Source organism: Parasteatoda tepidariorum, chromosome 5 (assembly GCF_043381705.1).
Source record: "Parasteatoda tepidariorum isolate YZ-2023 chromosome 5, CAS_Ptep_4.0, whole genome shotgun sequence".
Taxonomy (NCBI): domain Eukaryota; kingdom Metazoa; phylum Arthropoda; class Arachnida; order Araneae; family Theridiidae; genus Parasteatoda; species Parasteatoda tepidariorum.
The window spans coordinates 4,520,887-4,529,781 of record NC_092208.1 but is presented as its reverse complement, the minus strand read 5'-3'; the positions used below and the strand labels follow the sequence as shown (position 1 = coordinate 4,529,781).

The 8,895-nt window shown below is 30.8% G+C and overlaps 1 protein-coding gene across 4 annotated transcripts in view; it reads left to right on the top strand.

Moving 5' to 3' along the window:
* The first annotated feature begins 7,906 nt into the window (after positions 1-7,906).
* LOC107456505 (semaphorin-1A) overlaps positions 7,907-8,895 on the top strand; it is a 185,194-nt gene continuing 184,205 nt past the window's right edge. For all 4 annotated transcript variants that reach the window (XM_071180937.1, XM_071180934.1, XM_043048674.2 and 1 more), the window contains exon 1: positions 7,907-8,147. The gene's annotated coding sequence lies outside the window, so the exon portion shown is untranslated. The remainder of the gene's footprint in view (positions 8,148-8,895) is intronic.

The following is an 8,895-nucleotide window of genomic DNA, read 5'->3' as shown; positions in this document are numbered from 1 at the left end:
ACAACTGAATCCCGAAAACACGCTAAAGGATCTCATGATTTCGCCGCCGATCCTTTTTTCAGCAACGAACGCTACAGATTTCACGATTTTTTTTTTAATTTTTTAATATGATGATGTATTACAAAATACGAAAAAGGAAATAATTAGCGTGCTATCTTCCAACAAAATGTGAGAATATCACCCATAATATTAGAATTTAAAAAAATATTACGTATTCAATTAAAAAATATTGTTATTTGATCCGATTTATTTATTTATTCATTGAAGTTAACGCTACTGTTGATTTAAATTAGTATCATGTAAATTTGTTATTTTTAAGTGTCTTTCAAAAAGATATTAGTGTTAGAGAGGTATGTCGCAGAAAACACGAAAACATTCAGTCAAAGGGCTGAATAGGACTCCAATGGGGGTAGTAGTTTAGTTTCTAAACTAAACTCAGTGGCGCCACAGCCCAAAGAGGGCCAAGGCCTACTGTGCCCATCTCAGTTTTCTTGACCTTGGGCTCTGGGATGCAGGAACAGATGTTCTGGTCAGGTGGTCAGCCGAACGCGGAACCCCTAGTGTTTAGTTCCAAAGCATGCTTGGCACTCATTTATCGACCCACTGAAGGGATGAAAGTTTAGTTTCTACTCTGACGATTTAAACGACTTCATCTTAAGCAAAGAAATGAGTCAGGAGATCAGATTTTTTAATATCAAATCAAAATCAAGAGAGTACTAGATCAGAAATAGACTATCAGCACTGTAACGATCTCTATGTAAAAATTCTAATTACTGTACGCTTTGAAATAAGTTCTGGTTACGTCTGTACAAAGCCAATATGATTTATCACGTTTAAAATTTATAAGTGTTTCAATTTACACTTTAAAAAATCACAGAATTTAAAACCATAACTATCAATACTTTCATAAGTCGCAATGTTCCTAATAGTAATTTGTGCATTTTTACTTTTCCATTCTAGTAATAAAACCAAAGTATTTTATTTTATTTTATAACCGTCGTTGAACAGCTGACCCAATTTTCGGGTTTACGACTGTTGAACTCTGTAGCATTGTCATTTTGGACACAATCCAGAAGACAAGGGAACTCATAGATCAAGTGGTGGGAGAAATTTGCCCTCGTGGAGGACTTTTCGAGGGAGCTAACCCGCATTTGCGTCACCTGGAGAGGAAGACCACGAGAACCTCCCACGGTTAGCCTCACGGCAAGGGGACTCCAACCCAGGATCAGTCTACCACTGAGGATATTTCACGTCAGCACTGTAGTCGGTGCAAGCCGGGTGCGGATTCGTATCGACCAGCCATCGCCACTTAAAAAACCAAAGTATTGAAGAGAATTTGAGAAAAAAAAATTTTTTTTGAACAAATGTTTATTACAAGGTATATGAAAAACACAATGCCTTTGTTACTCATTTTTCGTGGATCCATCAAATTTAATGACAAAGTGAGCTCATCGATGAGCTCAAATCTGCATTGAGGAACTTTGTGCAGCATTTTTATTTCACATAATTGACAGTAAGCCATAGACCAAATACGAATAAATACTTTTAAAAGAAGTTAAAAATGATCCTTTACTCACTTAGCCCTGAATTTGCAGTAATGCTTGTAAACAGACCTCGAGTGATATATATCAAATTTCTTCGGCTAATAATGTTCAGTAACTCGCCAAATTATTAGACGCATTATAAGATTCTATGTAAAATCTTAATTATCTAGTGATACTATACAGCTTTATTGTTTTTACTTGGCTTACTCTTGCTTACGCTCGTGTATCAATGGGTTAACATTGTAACGCTCTACATTAAAAATAAATACAAATAGGAAGCATGTTAAAAATCTATATCCTAAATTAAAGCCCATTACATGTATGCTTAAATATTAAAATATTGCATACAAACTGGTGAGAAACATGTAATAATAAAAAAAAACTACAGTACGTCTAATATTTTAGTCTAATTATTATAATATACTAATATAATACCTGGAATAATTAATATTCTATATAATATATCGTCTTATTTATCCAATTGTTGAATTTATAATATACATCGTCCAATTTAACCAATGGATACACGAACATAAACAAGTGCAAACCGGTTTCAGTCGGGTAAAAACAATAAAGCTGTATAGTTATCACCTGATAATTAAGATTTTACTTGGAATCTTATAGTGTGTCTAATAATTTAGCCAGGGACGGTATATTCACTGAGGCTTATCCCTATAAGAGTAAAAAAAAAAAAAAAAAAAAAAAAAAAAAAAAAAAAAAAAAAAAAACAGGCTAACATGAGCAATCATAAATAACAGTACGACGAGGTTAGTTAAAAAAAAGAGCAGGCGACGTTTCTGGAATTTTTTTTCGAGTTTTAAATTTTTTTCAGACTGAGTTTTTGTATAAATATTTGCAATAAGCCAGCTACAGGAAAATATAAATCATAATTGTCAAGAAAGCTAGATTATGAGGGGACGAAGTGAATAATATCAGGGGGGAAAAAAGTTTCTGTATTATTTTTCTGATGTGTTCGCATGGAAAATCGTGTTTTGGATGGAATTGCGCAGAAATATCATGCATAAATTCAGCCAATCAAGTTCGTCACACACGCATAACTTCGTTTGCAGGTATCCAATTAAATATGATCCAAAAATTGATTCTGAGTGACAATAAGTCCAAGCCTTACTCACTTTTCACAAGCCTTACACATTTTTCATTGTTAAAACTGTAAAGCAAACACGTCATGCACAGCCACGTGATCAGACGCCATCATGTGATTAGTTGCAAGTATCCAATTGTTCGAATCTATAGCTAGAACTAGATTGAAAGCTTTCTTGATAAATTAAAATAATGTCATTAAAAAATGGATCTTCAATTAATCCCGTCAAGAGAATTAGTGTTTTTGATCATTGGTTCGCCGTAATGATATTAAATGATTTTTAAACAGACTTAAACTTAATTCTTCTTATGTTGATAAACTTAACACCTGGCCAGTCTGTTGTCCAGTTGGGGCGAACTATTATGTGCAGTATTTGTGATATCCGAACTAACTTCGGGCAGGAGAAAAATTAACCTTTCTATTTTATGAAGGCCGCGTTGCGTTCGTTTTTACTTTAGGATACTTAATTCACTATTTTCCTAATAGATGGCATAAGTGGTTCCAGTTTTTCACGGACTACGACTTCAATCGAGGGAGGGAAAATGTGGGTTGGGGTTCTGGGATACACCATACTGTAAAAGATTTGTGTATTGAAAATCATGTTGTTGTGTTTTTATATTACATCATACTAGTTATATTATATTTAGCCTCAAAATTTTGTTTCATTTGCTCTAATTGAATAAGTTGTGCGTGTAATCCTTTATTTTTTATATGTGTATGTAAATATTTTAAATACCGCAGTTATTGCATTTAAAATTTTATTTTTGTCATAAAAATTTTTTTTCTAACTTTTATAATAATATAAAGAAGATAAAATTTAAACACTCAAAAAAATTCTTCATTCTTGGTTCATTTTTCTGAAATATTCACTGTTAAGGGGTTGAAGTCGTCTTTAGATTATACAGCCGTGTAGTTTCTAGCGACTATACGGATTATAAAAATCATATCCGCTGTAGTCTTATAATTCTTAGTACCTTTTGTTACTGACACTATAGCACTGATTAAATGTACGAGAAAAACATTCTTCCTGGGAGTATTTTTCTTGAATAAATGCTAGTTTAATTTCCGTAAAGTACCCTAAAAGACTTCCTTTTCGTTCCTCTAGTCTAGCAGTTTCTGTTACTTTTTTAATTACTTTCCCTTTGAGTGAGTTATATTTCAAGGAAATTACTACCCTAGAGTTCTAGCACAGTCTGGTCTCTCTGTCATTAAATGACCCCATCTATTTGCAATAAACCCGGATCATACCTCAGGAGCGATCATTTAAACTCGCTGAGTAATAAAATCTTTGCTCTGTTTAATATGTAACTATATTACGTAAAGGTTTGTTTTAATGGTATTCCACAGTTTATATGACGATTCATTTTAAAAAATTATGCTTATTAGATATAGTTTATGAAATCTAAAGAAAAACATTNCTAACCATAGTTCCGAAAAACTATTTATTACTCTAGCTAAAAAAAAAAATTATGCAAGCACACACTCACAATGAATATATATATATCACGTCGTTGCCGAGTGGAAGAATTAAAACAGGTCTTAGGCCGGGAAGGAAGGTACAAAATTTATTTATTAATTATTAGACAGAGCAGTCATGAGAAAGTGTAAAAAGTGAACACGAAAAGTTGCTCTCCTTGGTTATATGTTAGGGAAAATCTTGCTATCCATAAAATGTCTTAATTTAGGTAAAGAGGGAAATCTAAGAAATTGTACTTGGATTATCAAATGGGTCGACAGTTTCCCACAGAGAGCAAAGGGGAAAATGTCCTGCTTTTAATTAAATGCATGCTTGAGCTAACAATAGATTTAAGAACAGGATGTGGCTTTTAAAAGTGTGAGAAAGTATTTCGATTTGAATAATTAATTAGGATAACATAAAAAGATTAATTGAAGCTTTTTAAGTTACATCCCCCCTCGCCAAAAATGTTTAATTACAATCCAAAAAGTTTAAAAATTATCTATTTGCAAAATCTTCCCTCTGATAGAAGCACAATTAAAATGAAAATAATCAAATTTGTAATATTAACAATATATAAAAGTAATATGAATTATAAAACATTTACATATGTACTCATGGTAAAAATTTTAGCCCAATCAGAAATCTGTAGTAGCATCATCAGCAAATTTAAGATTTTCATTTTCAACAGCTTTTATGAATTAACAGTTTTTCCAGCTCCAAGTCTGTTTGAAGATTACAACTAAGTTTTTTCACCATAGTATTCCTCATTATCACACACTTTTTAAATTGACTCCTCAATCATGATGACAAAAATTTATAAACATTTTTTTTTAAATGTGTAAGTTAAAATGTAAAACATAAAATACAAAAAACAGTTTTACAGCAAAAATTTCAATCTGAAATTAGATTTGAGTATTGTTTACCTTTTTGAAAACAAAATGAAATAAAAAATGACACAGTGGTTGTTATTGTGAAGTCCAAGATTTCAGTATTGTCTTTATATCATTTTATTTATTACCTTACATATTTGTCACTTTAATAGCAAAATATTTGAAAATTTCCTGAAATTAAGAATTTATTTATTATCTTGGATTTGCACAATTCTGTCAACAAAATTTTGACAATGTTACCCACCATTATCACATTTAGTCTCAAGAATATTTGAAAATTCAAGATTATTATCAGTTTTGCTATTTAAATCTTTGTTTTTAAGTCTATTTTTTGTCTTATTTTTCTTTAAATTCACTTTGTTTACATTCTTGTTATTCTCATTTTACTTTTATTATGTCCAAAATTTTCTTTCCTTTCTTTCTCCTTTCTTTCTCTTTTCTTTCTTTTTTTTTCTTTTCTTTCTATTTTCTCTATATTTATTTATACTTTTTTTTATTGATATTTTTATTGCAATCATTAACCAGGATTTCAGGAAAAATGTGTAAGGACAAATTGCTTTTAATCAGAAAAGCTGATCAGTCTTCTCAGATTTTGCATTACAACCTGTTTAACACAATCACTAATTGAAATACAAAACAAAGCTTTCAAATTTAACATGGTATTAATGTAAATCAGTTTTTAATTTTTGACTGATCTAGCTATTTTCCTCATTTTTAATCTGAAGTACAAGTTTGGTTAATTTGCAAGTTACCTTTTGTTTGTTTAAATTTTTATCTTTCTTTCTTTTTGGACATAAATTGTTTTTTTTTTCTTTTTTTTTTTCAAAAATTTTAGTTCGGATATTTTTTTTAAAGTAATTTTTGTGCAGAGATGTTAATTGGTAATTTAATTTGCCACAATTGCCACAATTTACATGATTCAGGTGTGAAAAATTCTAATATGGTTACTATTATTTTTCAATTTGTGTTTGGTCACTTTCCTATCTTTATGCTGGAATTAAAGCTCGGAAATAAGGAAAAGATTTGTTTATGGAAACAACTGAGCTAGAACTATTTACCACCGTTGGACTCAAGCATTAATGTCTGGTTTCACATTTCAATTCAAATTCTAACAACAAGTATCTTATTTTTCATTTTTCCAAATTATTCGTATTAGGTTTAACACTTCTTGATTTAATTTTTGCCACACCGTAACTGCATTCATATATTAAAATTTTAATTTCAATAATTATTATAGTTGCATTACGAAGAGAAAAATATTTAAATGGCATTTTCAACTTAACCCTACACACTATAGTAAAGCAAAAATATAAACTCTACTATAATCCAAAAAATCATAGAAACTGTCACACATAAAACAATAAATATGAAAATAATTTCTTGAAACATTTTTTATGGCAATCAAATCACTGAAAATAAAAATTTCCCAAGAAAAAAAATTTCAACCGTAAATACGATCAATGCATAAAAAATAATTGTTTCAATTGTAACATCAAGTATGAGGGAAAAAAATTTAAAATCATAATCTATGATTTTTGTTATTTGCATGAGTGCTTTTTTTTTATTAATCAATGAAAATTAAGGAAATTGTTTTATGAGAATTGTAAAAAAAATTAACAAAAAGGATACGTGAAAAAGCAAGAGAACTCCTGGATCAAGTATTGGGGGAAAATTGCCTTCGTGGAGGACTTTTTTTAACGGAATTAACCAGTATTTGCGTTACATGGAAAGGAAGACCACGAAATCCTTCCACGGTTAGCCTATCGGCAATGGGTCTCTAACCCATGATTTGTCTTCACGTCAGTACTGTGGTCGGTGCAAGCTGGGTGTGGAATTCGTATCGACGAACCATCGCTGGGATTCGAACCCTGTTCACTTTATTGGAAGGCGAATGCTTTATCCCCTGAGGCATCACGGCTCACTGACCTTGATTCACTTTTTCCAAGGATTTCTTCAAAATTTAAGGGAAGATTTATCAGTATTTCACGATATCTCTAAATATTTACATGACCAGCAGGCATACATAATATTTACATGATAAAGCATGCATATCACGGGTACGTCGGGCAATATAATTTTCGAAGCATGCTCAAAACAGTATTTTCCAAACACTTTTAAATTTACTCTTTCATACATAAGGTGTGTGTGTTTGGGAAGGTGTGCACTACATAAACAAATATAAACCTTAAGAAACTAAAAATAAACCTCCAAAGGAAAAATTGTCGAATAAACGAAACTCTGATCAATAATCGAAATTGAAACTACAAGAAAACCAGAGCAATTTTCATTCAATTCTTTTTTTTAATTCAAGGTTTTGGATAGATTAAGCCGAGAATTATGAATATTCGTAGTTAATTGTACCCTTAAGTATAAATGATTGTATGATCTACAACCCCTTTAACCCTTTAAAAAAATAGACCCATATTCATTTCACCTGCTTTTCCAAACAACTGCTTTTACTAGCACCTACGAGTTAGTACATGGAACAAAAATACCCAAATGGCTTCTTAAAGCAGACGATTATTAAGTCAATAGTTTAAAATCTTTTTCTCTTTTTAAAAGTGACTTTTTATCTTCTATGAATATGTTAGAATAAACCAAACTAAGAAAAAAAAAGAAAAATAATAACCGGGAAAAAATTTAATAGTGGATGTAATAATCTTAATTTTTGCTCAGCAATTAAATAAAGTTTTTTTTTTCAGTTATAAAATCAACTGCAAAAAAATTCGAATTTTGACAGAATATTTTGGGAGCACGTGCCCTTTCGTGCTTTCCCCCCACGCTACGCCTATGCTTCGAAGAAGATTTTAAATACATGTCTCAAGAAAACTGAAACGATTCGTAAAAATCGATCCAGCTCACTCTGTATCCCCGGTAGATGGCGCTGCTTTACGGCTCGATATTCTTCTGCCTGTACGATGGGACAAAGATCCTGAAAACGCAGTATCAGGATCTGGATTCTGTGACTATGGCAGCTGCACAATCAAAATCCAGGAACTGCAACATACGGGAACCCTAAAGAAAATTATTCTATGAATTCCATCGCAGTTTGACTTTTGGAATATCGTCTGAGTTTTTGTGACTATACTCAAATTGTTCGATTTCAAAAATTATGAAGTTAATATTGGATTCCCGAATTGAAGAAGTTAATGGTAAGATTTTCTATTTCTTAAATTACTAAATGAGACTTATTTTCCAATATAATCATTATGCAATCCTTTTTGTGATTTAAAGAAATAATAATTCAATATCCGTTTCCCAAATGAATGTAATTAATGATAAGAATTATTATTTCCTTGTTCAATCTCCATTGATCCTCCTGGTTAACTCCTGGGATGTTGTTGGAATGCTTCACTATTTCTTTAAATACGAAATACTATCTTTGGGACTTATATAAATGCAATTGTTTTATTCCAAAAATATAACTTTTATATTCGAAACCCAAATAGTAGAAGTTAATGTTAAGAATAACTATAAATGACTTAAGTACTCATTGCTACCTAAATTTTCTTCTTTTTTTCCCATTTCCATTGAGTGAATATTCTCGAACTTTAACAATAACTCCTGTTTTATGAAAAATATTTGTTACTATCTTCGTTAAGTCGTATTTTAGTGCAGTTAAAAATTCGAAAAAGCTTTGGGGTGAATATAAAAGTAAAGGCGAAACTTTTAAATCTCGTTTTCCACTGAAAATTATCTTCAAGATTTAGTTGAATATGTTAACAGTCAAAACAAGGAATTGTACTAAAATTTGGAGTTACTTTCAGCAAGAATATCATCGGATTTCCTACTATATATATATATATATATATATATATATTATTCAATTAAATTTTTTAAGTATACAAAACAGTCAATGCTAGTGAAAAGTCATTTTAAAATGCTAACAGCAATGCTATT